This window comes from Microcaecilia unicolor, chromosome 2, assembly GCF_901765095.1.
Source record: "Microcaecilia unicolor chromosome 2, aMicUni1.1, whole genome shotgun sequence".
NCBI lineage: Eukaryota > Metazoa > Chordata > Amphibia > Gymnophiona > Siphonopidae > Microcaecilia > Microcaecilia unicolor.
In genome coordinates this window covers 167,009,116-167,024,154 of record NC_044032.1, presented here as the reverse complement: position 1 = coordinate 167,024,154, position 15,039 = coordinate 167,009,116, and the positions used below count along the sequence as shown (strand labels likewise).

General features: G+C 43.3%; 1 protein-coding gene across 1 annotated transcript in view; it reads left to right on the top strand.

Annotated features, from left to right (window-relative positions):
- The window catches only part of TMEM232 (transmembrane protein 232), a 303,917-nt gene that overhangs the window by 147,935 nt on the left and 140,943 nt on the right, over positions 1–15,039 (top strand).

The window sequence follows — 15,039 nt, the reverse complement described above, 5'->3', positions numbered from 1 at the left end:
AATGTGGCTTACAATAAACAGTATAGGATACATAACAAAGAATAATGCATAAGAAAATAATTTGTTGTAAGAATCCAGTTTTACAATACAGTATTATAAACTTACCGGGATATCTATGGTTGTTTAACATTTAGAAAATCTATTATGAATAAGAAATTGTACATGAAGCAAAGCGAAGGTTAATGGTAAAAGGAGTAAAAACCAATTCAGGTAATAATTAGTTGTTTGAGATACGGTTGTTCTTTTTGAGGGTTTGTTTGAATAGGAACGATTTGAGAATTTTGCAGAATCTATTATATCCCTGTATATTTCTTATTTTGTGTGGTAAGGAGTTCCACCATTTGGTTCCTAGGAAAGTGAAATCTGTAGAGTGCAAGTTTTGTAAATCACTTCTTTGCAATTTGGGAGGTGTAGTCCAGATAGTTTCTTGCCTTATATTTAGCGATTCTTTGAGGTAAGTTTATTAATGGTATCATATTGTCCGGAGCTGTGCCATTTAGGATTTGAAAGATAAAGGTACATTATTTGAAGGTGATTCTCGCTTTGATGGGAAGCCAGTATAATTTGATTAATAAAGGGGAGGCACTTTCAAAACAAGAGATTTTGTATTTGAACCTGGCTGCAGTGTTTTGACTACCGTGGGCTGAATATTGAGCAGAATATTTCATTGGCCATACACTAGCGGAGTTGGCTGCCCTGAATCCAGGTCAACCACAGTGTCAATTTCGTTCTGCATGGGACTCTTTTTCTCAGCATTGGATGATTCCAGTCCTGGACTTGGCTTGTGCTCAGGTAAACACATTCCTGTCTCTTGTGCAGTTCATGACAGTGCTGATTTGAGCCAGTAACATGGAATCTAAAGGTCTTTGCTTCTTTTTCCCACTGTTCAGGGAGGAAATTCCAATATATCCCTGAAGATAGTAGGAACTAACAGCCATTTTATGTTAATTGCCTTTTCTGTAACTTTCAAATCTCTGTACCCCAGTCCAGCTACTAGATCCTTGACTAGTGTCATTGAAATTAACCTTCACAGAATGTATTCTAGCCTCCTCGCTCCTCCAAGACAATTAAAAGCCTCATTCTTTAACTTTTTGATGGGTACAATTGTTTCAGATGCATTGATTATCACTTTGTATTTTCTGTTTTTCTTGGCATGTTTAATCACACAGCATCATATTTCTATTCCTTAGTAAAAACTTCAGCCCCTCTGTTTTAACAGATGGTGTATGCCATCTGGCAATGTACAAAGTGTCCTTCCCATACCCTGTTTCTCTAAGAGTGAGAACTGCTACTATCCTTTCAGGTAACTTTAGCTGCTGAAACTCTGTGTTCTGACACTTTGAGGGGCATAATTGAACGGCGCCGGCCATCTTCGGGGCCGGCTCTGTGAGCGGGCGGAGCCAAGCGTATTTTCGAAATATGCTTGGTGCCGTCCAAATCGCTCGCCAGGTTTGGAACAGGATCGCTGGCAGATCGCTGGGTTTAGATGAGATGGCTGGCTCCGATTTTCAGCCATAATGGAAACCGGACCCGGCCATCTCAAACCTGGCGAAATGCAAGGCATTTGGCCATGGGAGGAGTACATTTGTAGTGCACTGACCCTCTGACATTCCAGGACACCAACCGGGCACCCTAGGGGGCACTTAAAAATTTAAAAAAAAAATTAGCTTCCAGGTGCATAGCTCCCTTCCCTTGTGTGCTGAGCCCCCCAAATCCCCCCCAAACCCACTGCCCACAAGTCTACACCATTACCATAGCCCTAAGGGATCAAGGGGGGCACCTACATGTGGGTACAGTGGGTTTTGGGGGGGGTTTGGAGGGCTCAACATTAACCACCACAAGTGTAGGGGGGGATGGGCCTGGGTCCACCTGCCTGAAGTGCAGTGCACCCATTAAAAACTGCTCCAGGGACCTGCATGCTGCTGTCAGGGAGCTGGGTATGACATTTGAGGCTGGCATATAGGCTGGCAAAAAATGTTTTAATTTTTTTTTGTGTGTGGGAGGGGGTTGGTGACCACTGGGGGAGTAAGGGGAGGTGATCCCCGCTTCCTTCCTGTGGTCATCTGGTCAGTTGGGGCTCTTTTTTGGGACTTGGTCCTAAAAATACATGGTCCAAGTCGGCCGGCGAAATGCTCTTTTGAGCCAGCCTTTTTCTTTCAAAATAAGATGAAGCCGGCCATCTCATAACCCCGCCCCGCCCCCCTTCCTGCCTTCGTTACCCTACCAACACGCCCCCTTGAAGGTTGGCTGGCGCCGCAACGAAAAAGCAATTGGGGCCGGCCGAAATCGGCTTTCAATAATACCGATTTGGCTGGGATTGAGAGATAGCCGGCGATCTCCCGATTTGTGTTGGAAGATCGCTGGCGATCCCTTTCGAAAATAAGCCTGTTTGTGGTCTAGTTGTACTACGCATTTCATCCATTCTGATAGCGTTCCATTCAGCTATGTCATTCAGACTGCCTGCTTCTGTTCTTGCCTCACTCAAGGTTTTAAGCTGATCGGATAATTTTCTAATGTTCTGAGTACCGCTCTTTATGATGTGGCTCTTAGAGGCTGACCAAATTTTGGTTTCAGTTTTGGATTCAGCTCTGAAACCAGACCAAAATCTGTGTTTGTTTCAGCCGAAAATGCCTGTGAATTTTGAACTGAAACTTAGACCTCCCCCCTCCCACCATCTCTCCCAACCCGTAGGTCCTCCCCAGGCCTACCTTAGGAAACCCTTGTGGTCTAGTGGCCTCTTCTGGGCCAGGAATGAACCCCACTAATTCCTGCCCTGTGCCACTGCTCCAATGCAAGTTTTGCTGAGACTTCCTGTGACAGTCTCATGAGGCTACTGTTGGAGGTCCTGGCAGTCATTTTGTCATTGGAACTAGCATGAGCAAGAGACTCTATCCTGTCCGTGCTCGTTCCTTCTCCCCTAGCCACCCCGCCACAGAAAGAAATAGGCATTTGTTTTGTTTTTCTTTTTCTTTCATTATACAGGGATTGTTTTGGCCCTAACAGTATTGCGATCCCTCCCCTTTCCCCTAGCTAGCAACAAAACATACAAAACGTAATAGCCTGCTTTCAGGAGTTTGAAAGGAAAAAAGTCTCACTCTCTATATCCCCCCTGTCCCCCACCTTGTTCTGTGCCTGTAGCCTCTCCCCCCCCATTTCCTTGCATCTCCCTGCCCCCCCCCCCCCCCCCCCCCCGGCCTTGACCTGTGCCTAGGTCACCGTTGCATTTTCTACCAGTTTGGCCACTTTAAGGTCATTACATATGGTCACACACAAGTCTCACTCCTCTTTCATACACAAAAGTTCTTCACCCCCTTGTGGGGATAAAGCACATATTACCAGGGGACTACCCTGATAGTGAGTGAGAGGTATAATTTATTTTGGCACTTTGGATATCTTACAAACAAACTTCTCTCATTTGTGATCCTTATCCTAACTGTCCAATAGTTATACTTATGCACACTTATACTTTTGCTGAGATTAACAGACAAGACTCAAATGTTATTATAAACATAACATAGTAACATAGTAGATGACGGCAGAAAAAGACCTGCACGATCCATCCAGTCTGCCCAACAAGATAACTCATATGTGCTACTTTTTGTGTATACCCTACTTTGATTTGTACCTGTGCTCTTCAGGGCACAGACCGTATAAGTCTGCCCAGCACTATCCCCGCCTCCCAACCACCAGCCCCTCCTCCCAACCACTGGCTCTGGCACAAACCGTATAAGTCTGCCCAGCACTATCCCCGTCTCCCAACCACCGGCTCTGGCACAGACCGTATAAATCTGCCCAGCACTATCCCCGCCTCCCAACCACCAGTCCCGCTTCCCACCACCGGCTCTGGCACAAACCGTATAAGTCTGCCCAGCACTATCCCCGCCTCCCAACCACCAGCCCCGCCTCCCGATCTTGACTAAGCTCCTTTATTATAAAAGGTAAAGATATTTATTGTAATGTACTGGCAGCAAATAATAATAAATGTAATCAGAGATAGTGAATTATTCAAAAACCCTCAGAATGGTGGTAAAGGGTCACAAGTACCTGTCAAGAACTAAGAACCTAATCCTGAAATAATAGGATTCCTAACCCCTAAGTGCACTCAAGCACTAAGGAGATAACAGTTCAACCTGACAGATGATATCACTCACGAACACTGGATCCGTCGTCAGAACAGGAACTGATGATGATGAATCTGGAATCGGGCAACAGCAGGTGGACTCCTCCAGCCTGGTAAGAGTCTATGCCGGCAGGTGATGCCACAGATTATTGAACCTTCATTCTGGTGGCAGTCTTGGAGCCAGCAGATAACAGCTCACTTGCCAACTAGCTGATAACACCCTCAAGGTGAGGATTTTTATACCTTCTTCCCAAGACTTGGTGCCACATTAACTGGATCATGATGACCTGATATCCCTGCAATGACGTCAAATCTTGATAATACCATAACAAAAGTTGTTGTTATTAGAGGTGTTTTGCCTTTATCAGGCTAGTGCTCATTGTAGTGCTGTTTGTAGGGTTTTGGCCCTTCGCTCTAAACTGTACTGTTCCCTTGGGATTTTGTAGTCCAAATGCATGACCCTGCTGTTCCTAGCATTAAATCTAAGCTGCCAAATTTCAGACCATTTCTCTAGCTTCTCTTAAGTCCTTTCTTATGTTATCCACACCATCAAGAGTGTCTGCTCTATTGCACATTTTGGTATGATCCACAAAGAGGCAAACCTTACCATAAAGCCCTTTAGCAATATCGCTTACAGAAGTGTAAAAATGAATCAACCTAAGAACTGAACTTTGCGGCACACGACTGTACTACTACTACTACTTAACATCTTTTTCCTCAGAATGTGCTCCATTTATCACTATCCTCTGTCACCTTCTACTCAACCAGTTCCTAACCCAGTCAATCACTTTAGGGCCCATACTCAGGGCACTCAGTTTATTTATTAGTTGTCTAAGTGGAACTGATTCAAAGGCTTTGCAAAAATCTAAATACACCACAACTAGCTTTCTCCCTTGATCCAATTCTCTGGTCACTGACAGCCCAGTGATCAAAGGTAAATGCGGGTACTAGAGGCCGCTAGCACCGGACTAGTTCCTGCATTTACCTTTGCACTCATCATCGGGCAAACAGTAGCACAGAGGAGACATGATAGAAACGTTTAAATATCTCAAGGGTATTTATATACAGGAAGAGAGCCTTTTTCGAATGAAGGAGAGCTCTGGAATGAGGGGGCATATGACAAAGTTAAGAGGGAATAGGCTTAGGAGTAACCTAAGGAAGTACTATTTCACAGAAAGGGTGGTGGAGGCGTGGAATGGCCTCCCGGTGGAGGTGGTGGAGTCGAGGACTGTTCCAGAATTTAAAAAGGCATGGGATAAGCATGTGGGATCGCTTAGGAACAGGAAGAATTAGGGGTTACAGAGGATGGGCAGACTGGATAGGTCATATGGCCTTTATCTGCAGTCATGTTTCTATGTTTCTATGTGAGCCACCTGTGCATTCAGTGCCTCCATTTCCCCACACTACAGGTGCAATGCAATGACACCAGTGCTCACCTTTCCCAACCTGGTGAAACCCACCACCAACAAACACAAGCTGACACTCTCCCACCACCGGCAAACATTGCAGTCGCACACACCACAGCCAAACAGCAATCACTCTCTCACCCACTGCACACTCTCCTGCCACACCCTCTAGCCACTCACTCTCCAAGCAGCAACCGTCAGTCTTCACAAACACACACACAGCAGCAGCAGCAACAGCAGCAGCATACAGGACAAAGAGAGAAACACAGACAACAAACAGGTAAGGGGATATAAGGAATGAAATGTGAATTTGGGGGCAGTGAATGGAGAGGGATGGGGGAGATAAAGGAAGGAGTAGTAGGGGCTGGGGGCTAGAAGGGGTAGGGAAAGGTGAAAAGGTCAAACACAAAAGAGGCACGTGAGGGTGAAAACATTCAGACTAGGGGACACAGAAAAAGGTAACAGGGCACTGAACAACTCTCAATCTTTCTCTCCAAACAACCATTCCTCCACTCTCCAACTCGACAAAATTGCTAATGGGTCTAAAGACAACTTACCTCTTACCCTAGACCAGGGGCGTATCTGCGTGGGGCCACAGGGGCCTGGGCCCCCACAGATTTCGCCCTGGACCCCCTACCGCCATCAACCATCCCCCGCTGCCGTTGCTTACCTTTGCTGGTGGGGGACCCCCAACCTCCGCCAGCCGAGGTCCGCTTCCACCTGCCGCTGCCTTTAAAAATATTTCTTCAGCACGTGCTGCGATGTCAGACTCCGAACTGAATTCAACAGCTTTCAACAGCAGCACGCGGCCATGGAGGACGAAGAAGAACTTTAAAGACCTTGGGTTGGCTAGCAGGGGTTGGGGTCCCCCGCCAGCTGAAGAAATATTTTTAAAGGCAGCGGCAGGTGGAAGCAGACCTCGGCTGGCGGGGGTTGGGGTCCCCCGCCAGCAAACGTAAGCAACGGCAGTGGGGGAGGGTTGATGGCGGTAGGGGGGGTGGAGAGAGTCGGTGGCGGGGGGGGGGGTCTGGCAATGACAGGGGGGGTCGGTGGGGGGGCTAAAATGTGCCCCCTCCCTCTGGCTCTGGCCCCCCTTACCGCCGGAGTCCAGATACACCCCTGCCCTAGACACTTTTATATCAGGTCTAACAATGGATGACCATGTTCCCGCCAAGGTGAAATCATTTTGCTATCCGTTATACACGGGAGACGTCCATGTGCCTTTTATGTCACTTTTTGGACATCCTTCTCTTTCGAAAATGAGCCTGATAGTAACATAGTAAATGACAGCAGATAAAGACCTGTACCGTCCTTCCAGTCTGCCCAATAATATAAACTCATTTCACATGGTAGGCGATACTTTATATGTATACCTGAGTTTGATTTGTCCTTGCCATTCTCAGGGCACAGACCGTAGAAGTCTGTCCAGCTCTGTTCTTGTTCTAAAAGTTCTGAAGCTAAATTCGAAGCTCCTTAAAATTTACACTCTAGCCCATCCATATCTATTCAGTCACGATTATGGCATAGACCATAGAAATCTGCCCAGTCTGCCCAGCATTGGTTTTGCTTCCCAATTACCAGTGTTGCCACCCAATCTCCGCTAAGATTCCATAGATCTGTTCCTTCAAAAAAAGGATTCCTTTGTGTTTATTCCACGCATGTTTGAATTCCATTACTGTTTTTAGCACCACCTCCCGCGGGAGGGCAGTCCATGTATCCACCATTCTTTCCGTGAAAAAATACTTCCTGACATTACTCCTAAGTCTGCCCTCCTTCAACCTCAATTCATGTCCTCTAGTTCTACTGCCTTCCCATCTCCAGAAAAGGTTTGTTTGCAGATTTATGCCTTTCAAACATTTGAATGTCTGTATCATGTTGCCCCTGTTCTCCTTTCCTCCAAGGTATATAGGTCCAGGTTGGCAAGTCTCTCCTCGTACAGTTTGCAACGCAAATTCCATACCATTTTTGTAGCTTTTCTTTGCACTGCATCTAGTCTTTTTACATCTTTAGCAAGATACGGCCTCCAGAACTGAACACAGTACTTCCAGTGGGACCTCACCAATGACTTGTAGAGGGGCATCAGCACCTCCTTTCTTCTGCTGGTTATACCTCTCTCTATGCAGCCTAGCATCCTTCTGGCCACGGCCATTGCCTTGTCACATTGTTTCTTCACCTTCATATCCTCGGACACCAACACCCCAAGGTCGGTCTCCTGAGACGATCTTACTAATCTTTCCCCTCCTATTTGGTGTCTCGCTTTTAGCTTTCTGCACCTCAGTTGCATCACTCTGCATTTCTTGGCATTAAATTTTAACTGCTAGACCCTTGACCATTCTTCCAACGTTTGGTGATCCCTTCTCATTTTTTCTACTCCCTCCATGGTATCAACTCTATTGGCTATCTTCATGTCATCCAAAAAAAGGCAAATCCAACCCTTCAGCAATATCTCCCACAAATACATTAAACAGAATCGGCCCCAGCACTGACCCCTGAGGAACTCCCATGCTCACCTTCCTTTCCTCTGAGCGGATTCCATTTACCACCACCCTCTGCCTCCTAAGTTAAGCCCTTTCAGCTTATTCACGAGTCTTCTGTGGGGAACCGTATCAAAGAATTTGCTGGAATCCAAGTAGATTGCATCTAGCGCATATCCTGCTTCCAGTTCTTTGGTCACCCAGTCAAGTCATTAAGATTCGTTTGGCCAGATTTTCCTTTGGTAAAGCCATGTTGGCACGGGTGCTGTAGACCGTTGGCTTCTAGAAAGTTAATTATCCTTTCTTTCAGCTGTGACTCCAGTGTTTTTCCTACTACCAACATGAGACTTACCGGTCTATAGTTTCTCACTTTTTCCCTGTCTCCACTTTTGTGAAGAGGGACCAGATCCGCTCGTCTCCAATCTCGTGGAACATCTCCTGTTTCTAAAGATCTATTAAGTAAATCTTTAAGAGGTCCTGCCAGGACCTCTCTGAGCTCCCATCCGGCCCCATAGCTTTGTCCACCTTCAGACTTTCTTTGACAATGATGGTATAACTTTTAAATTAGAATCATGTTTGGAAATATTAAGGATTATCAAATATTAGAACTCCCAAGTGAATCAACTGGTTATAAGCTTTTTTTCATTTGTTACATAAATTAATCAGTAGAAACAAAATAAAACATGAAAAAGAAAATAAGATGATACCTTTTTTATTGGACATAACTTAGTACATTTCTTGATTAGCTTTCGAAGGTTGCCCTTCGTCATCAGATCGGAAATAAGCAAATCTTGGTAGATGACAGTATATATACGTGAGACATCAAAGCATTTCAGTGACAATCTAACAGTGTGGGGATGGAGGTGGATGGGTGAGACAGGGGGATATGCATGGAGGCAGGAGAGTGACAAACAAAGCAGTAGAATTTACAATTTTATGGCTTATAATGGGCTAGAAAGCCCAGATCTCTGTTAAGTCCTATCTGGTGGGTGTCAAAATATTTAATCATTCTGACTTCAAAGGTCTTACGTTCCTGTATTGTTTTAAAGTTACCTTTCAGGATTCTTAATATGAAATCACTAGTACAGTGTTCTGTTTTTGTAAAGTGTTGCCCCACAGGCGTGGCATCCTGGCTGGCAATGGAGTTTTTCATGTGATGTCTATGTAAGTTAAATCTTGTTTTTAGCATCTGGCTTGTTTCTCCAATATAGCATCCTTGGTCACATTTTTTACACTGGATGATGTATACCATATTGGAAGATGAGCATGTGAAGGATTCCTTTATGTTGAATGTTTTTCCTTTGTGAATGACTGTGGGGTCCTGTGATATAGTTTGGCATAGTTTGCAGCTGGATATATTGCAAGGATGTGTGCCATTCTCTTCTTTTTGAGTCTGTGTTAGGAGCTTACTTCTAATTAGCTTGTGTTTTAAGTTGGGTGGCTGTAAGCTAGCACTGGTGGGGATGGGAATATCTCTCTCAGTAATTCATCCTCCTGGAGTAAAGAGTACAAAATATATTGTAAGTTAAATTTAGACTAGTAGTTCAGTGATTGATACACAAAATCATTCACGCAGACTCCCCAATCTACATGCTAAACCTTGTGGACCTACCTCCCAGAAACACCACAAGAACATCCCGCAGATTTCTCAATTTGCACTTCCCCAGCTGTAAAGGACTAAAATACAAGCCGATGCATGCCACCACCTTTTCTTACATGAGCACGCAGATATGGAATGCATTACCTACAGACCTGAAATCAATTGACGAACTTTCGCAAATCTCTGAAGACATATTTCTTCAACAAGGCCTACAAAGAGAACCCATAGCTTCACTAATCCACTTCACCAACCCACCCAGCTATGAAAGTCCACCTTCTATACTTACCCGCCTAATCACTTCCTTCTTTCTTCCCTTACTCAATATCTGCACACTACTAATTGTATCTGATATCCTCTATGTAAGCCACATTGAGCCTGCAAATAGGTGGGAAAATGTGGGATACAAATGCAATAAATAAGATACTGTCTAAACTAGATTACTGCACTATAGACTTTGAGCTGTACCAAATATCTTTTAAAGTGATTACAAATAGTACAAAATGTTGCATCCCGTTTAATTTTTAATCTCTATAATTTGATAGAATTACTCCTTCATCTGTTAGGCTGCATTGGCTTCCAACTGAATCCAGAATTATGTTTAAACTCTGTTTGATATATAGGATCTTTCAAGGAACAGCTCCTTGCTATATGTTAAGACTTACTTGCCTGTCATGTTCCTACAAACTATATCTAATATGTAACTCTAGTGGTATAACTTTTCTTAATCTTAGAGGTAGTGTCAAGGAACAATGCTACCTAATTATTTTCTTATCAAGCGGCAAAAGCATGGAACCTATTGTCTCCTAAGATAAGATCTGTGTCCAGTTTTAACATGTTTAAGAGAGCTATAAAACTACTCTGTTAAGTGAATATGGTGTCTCAAGAACAGTAAACTGTTTATTTTATTATTTGATAAACTGTGCTTCCTAGATAAATGTTCTAGCTCTTAATATGAAATCCACCTTGAACTTTGCGGTATAGGCAGAATAAAAGAGATGGATAAAATGTTGAAATACGATAGAGTTCTATAAAATACTGAATAGAGTGGAATGTGTAGATGTGAATTGATTGTTTACTCTTTCCAAAAGTATAACAACTAGGGGGAATGCAATGAAGCTACTAAGTAGTAAATTTAAAACAAATATGTAAAACTTTGGAATTCATTGCCAGAGAATGTGGTAGAAGACTTTATCTTAGCAGGATTTAAAAAAGGTTTGGACAAGTTCCTACAAGAAAAGACCATAAGCCATTATTAAGATGTACTTGGGAAATGTTTCTTATTCCTGGGGTAAGCGGCATAGAATCTGTTTTTATTTGGGGGGATTCTTATCAGGTACTTGTGACCTGGATTGGGGACTGTTGAAATCAGGATACTAAGCTTAATGGACCTTCAGTCTGACCCACTATGGCAATGCTTATTTTCTTAAGCCATGATAGCCTGATGGATGGTGACTACCTGAGGGCAGTAGCAAGTCAAACATAGAAGAGTGCCTCAGCAGCCTCATGATACATACAAAAAGGGTGCAATACCCCTTCCTCAAGTTTTTCTTGTTTCATCCAGGCTGGAGATTGTCATTGTATATTCTGTTCTCAGCTCATATCAGCAACATCACAGTCTGCTTGGTTGATGAAATGTGATAAAAGTTTTAGAAACAGAGAATCCATGTAATAGCACAAGCTTATTGTTCAAGCATGGTCAGGTCAAATTCTGAGATGCGCATATTAAACTATTGACGGGGTGATACCCTTATAGGTGACTGCTTCTCGCAGGGAAAAGGATAGTGATAGCACTGTACTACTGTCCACCTGGCCAGGATGAACAGACAGATGTAGAAATGTTATCAGAAATTAGGGAGGCTAACAAACTGGGCAACACAATAATAATGGGTGATTTCAATTACCCTGATATTGACTGGGTAAATGTAACATCAGGGTGTACTAGGGAGGTAAAATTCCTTGACGAAATCAAGGACTGCTTTATGGAGCAGCTGGTATAGGTCAGGAGCCAGCAAGAGGAAGAAAAATTCTAGACTTGGTTCTTAGTGGAGCGCATGATCTGGTGCAGAAGGTATTGGTGCTGGAGCTGCTTGATATCAGTGATCATGATATGATCAGATTTGATATCGGCTTTGGAGTAAGTACACACAGGAAATCCAATATTTTAACTTTTAACTTCCAAAAAGGAGACTATGACAAAATGAGAAGAACAGTGGAAAAAAAAACTTAGAGGAGCAGCTGCGAAGGTCAGAAATCTACATCAGGTGTGGATGCTGTTCAAAAATACCATCCAGGAAGCCCAGGCCAAATACAAAAGCGCTGATAAGGAAGTCAAGGAGGTACTTTGAAAAAAAGATTGCTTTGGAGGCAAAAACACATAGTAAACATTTTTTTAGGTATATTAAAAGCAAGATGCCGGCAAAAGAAACAGTTGGACCGCTAGATGACCGAGGGGTAAAAGAGGAACTCGGGGGAGACAAATGAATTCTTTGCTTTGGTCTTCACCAAGGAAGATTTGGGAGAGATACCAGTGCCAGAAATGGTATTCAAAGCTGACTAATCAGAGAAACTGAATGAAATCTCTATAAACCTGGAAAATTAATGGTGCAATTTGACAAATGATATTCATCCAAGAGTACTGATAAAACTGAAAAATGAAATTGTAGACCTATTAGTAATAGGGTGGCCAAGGTAATGCTGATTTTTAAAAAATGTTCCAGAGGTGATCCGGGAAGTTATAGACTGGTGAGCCTGACGTTGGTACCAGGCAAAATGGTAGAGACTATTATAAAGAAAAAATTACAGAGCATATTCAAAAGCTTGGATTAATGAGACAAAGAGGCATATTTTCAAAGCACTTTGGGAGGCTAAGTTCCATAGGTTTCTATGGAACTTTGGGAGGCTAAGTGCTTTGAAAATAAGCCTCAAAGCCAACATGGATTTAGTAAAGGGAAATCTTGCCTCACCAATCTATTACATTTCTTGGAAGGGGTTAACAAACATGTGGATAAAGGTGAGCCAGTCAGTATTGTGTATCTGGATTTTCAAAAGGAGTTTGACAAAATACCTCATGAAAGACTCCAGAAGAAATTGGAGAGTCATGGGATAGGAGGTAGTGTTCTATTGTGGATTAAAAACTGGTCAAAAGATAGAAAACAGAGAGTAGGGTTAAATGGTCAGTATTCTCAATGGAGAAGGGTACATAGTGGTGTTCCCTAGGGATCTGTGCTGGGACCGCTGCTTTTTAACATATTTATTTATGATCTAGAGATGGGAGTAACTAGTGAGATAATTAAATTTGCTGACAACACAATGTTATTCAAAGTTGTTAAATCACAAAAGAATTGTGAAAAATTACAAGAGGATCTTTCAAGACTGGGAGACTGGGCATCCAAATGGCAGATGAAGTTTAATAAGTTTAAATAGGGAGAGGTGTGACCAGCAGAAGAAGGGAGGTTTTAATGCCCCTGTATAAGACATTGGTGAGGCCCCACCTGGAGTACTGTGTTCAGTTTTGGAGGCCGTACCTTGCGAAGGATGTCAAAAAAATGGAAGCGGTGCAAAGAAAAGCTACGAGGATGGTATGGGATTTGCGTTCCAAAACGTATGAAGAGAGACTTGCTGACCTGAACATGTATACCCTGGAGGAAAGGAGGAACAGGGGTGATATGATACAGACGTTCAAATATTTGAAAGGTATTAATCCGCAAACGAATCTTTTCTGGAGATGGGAAGGCGGTAGAACGAGAGGACATGAAATGAGATTGAAGGGGGGCAGACTCACAAAAGATGTCAGGAAGTATTTTTTCCCGGAGAGGGTGGTGGATGCTTGGAATGCCCTCCCGCGGGAGGTGGTGGCGATGAAAACAGTAACGGAATTCAAACATGCGTGGGATGTGCATAAAGGAATCATGTGCAGAAGGAATGGATCCTCAGAAGCTTAGCTACAATTGGGTGGCAGAGCAGGTGGGGGGAAGAGGGGTTGGTGGTTGGGAGGCGAGGATAGGGGAGGGCAGACTTTTATACGGTCTGTGCCAGAGCCGGTGATGGAAGGCGGGACAGGTGGTTGGGAGGCAGGAAAAACTGCTGGGCAGACTTATACGGTCTGTGCCCTGAGAAAGACAGGTACAAATCAAGGTAAGGTATACACATGAGTTTATCTTGGGCAGACTGGATGGACCGTGCAGGTCTTTTTCTGCCGTCATCTACTATGTTACTATGTAATGTGAGCAAGTGCAAAATGAGTCATGTGGGATAGAGGAACCCGAATTATACCTATGTAACACAAAATTCCACATTAGGAGTCACTGATCAGGAAAGGGATATAGGTGTTACGTTTGATGATACATTGAATCCCTCTGCTCAGTGTGAGGTGGCAGCTAAGAAAGCAAATAAAATGTTAGGTATTATTAGAAAAGGAATAGAAAACAAAAATGAGGACATTATAATGCCGTTGTATTGCTCCATGGTGCGACCACACCTCGAAAATTGTGTGCAATTTTTAGTCACCACATCTCAAAAAAGATATAGTGGAATTAGAAGAGGGTACAGCAAAGGACGACAAAAATGATAGAGGATGGGACAACTTCCCTATGAGGAAAGGCTAAAATGATTAGGGCTCTTCAGCTTGGAGAAAAGACAGCTGAGGGGAGATATGATAGAAGTCTAGAAAATAATGAGTGGAGTGAAATGGGTAGACTTGAATTGCTTATTTACTCTTTTCCAAAAATACTAGGACTAGGGGGCATGCATTGAAGCTACAAAGTAGTAAATTTGAAACGAATCAGAGAAAATATTTCTTCACTGAATGTGTAATTAAACTCTGGAATTGTTTGACAAAGAATGTAGTAAAAACAGTTAGCTTAGCAGGGTTTAAAAAAGGTTTGGTTCGCTTCCTAAAAGAAAAGTCCATAAGACATTATTAAAATGGACTTGGGGATAATCCACTGCTTCTAGAATAAGCAGCATAAAATGTATTGTACTGTTTTGGGATCTTGCCGGGTTCTTGTAACCTGGATTGGTCACTGTTGGAAATAGGATGCTGGGCTTGGTGGACCTTTGGTCTGTCCCAGTATGGCAAAACGTGTGTACTTATGCCTTCCATGTTTTTCCTTTGACTGATGAAAGCAGTCTAGGGAGTCCCATGTTATGAGCACTTGTTATCCTATTTTCCTCTGAGAAAATCAAGTTTTAACCTTTAGCAGGTGTTCTTTGTGGACAGAAGGATACGTCTTCTGATACCCGCCCTTTCACTATGTTGTTGTATTCAGAGCTTTAATGAAGGCTGAAACTGTCCCTGTATGACATTTGGTAAGTGACATATGCTTTCAAGGCTTCTCAAAAGCTCTTCCACAACTTGAAGTGGAGAATCTTTTCAGTGCTGTGCTCTTTCTCTGGCGTTATCCATATTATGAAATATTCTGCTGCCCAAGGAGACACCTG